Raw genomic sequence first — 417 nt, forward strand, 5'->3', positions numbered from 1 at the left:
TTTAATAAAGATAAATTTGAAAAATTTAACGGGAATAAAAATAAAGAGAAAGAATGCTGGGAGTGTGGTAAGAAGGGTCACTTCCGCGCTGAGTGTCCTGGCAAAGTGGGAAACAAAGACGTGTAGAAAATGATTAATTTAATAAACCGGAGCCCGGTCATATGAAATGTATATAGATTGTCTTTGTATTTATTATGTTTACTGCGTGTTTGAATTGTTTTCAGTTATAGTGCACGGCGGATGAAGTCTCCCTGAAGTGGTTGGCGTGAACTGGAACGGACAGAGGATGGATTTATGGAGGCAAATGCCTGGAGCAAGGAAGAAGACGAGGGAGCAGCAGTAAAATGCCGCCGTGCAAGGTTTCTTTTTTTAAGTAAGACTGTCTCGCTCACGGTTTTTGATAGTGGTTTTTCCGTG

The sequence above is a fragment of the Wasmannia auropunctata genome, unplaced genomic scaffold, assembly GCF_000956235.1.
Source record: "Wasmannia auropunctata unplaced genomic scaffold, wasmannia.A_1.0 LD336076.1, whole genome shotgun sequence".
NCBI lineage: Eukaryota > Metazoa > Arthropoda > Insecta > Hymenoptera > Formicidae > Wasmannia > Wasmannia auropunctata.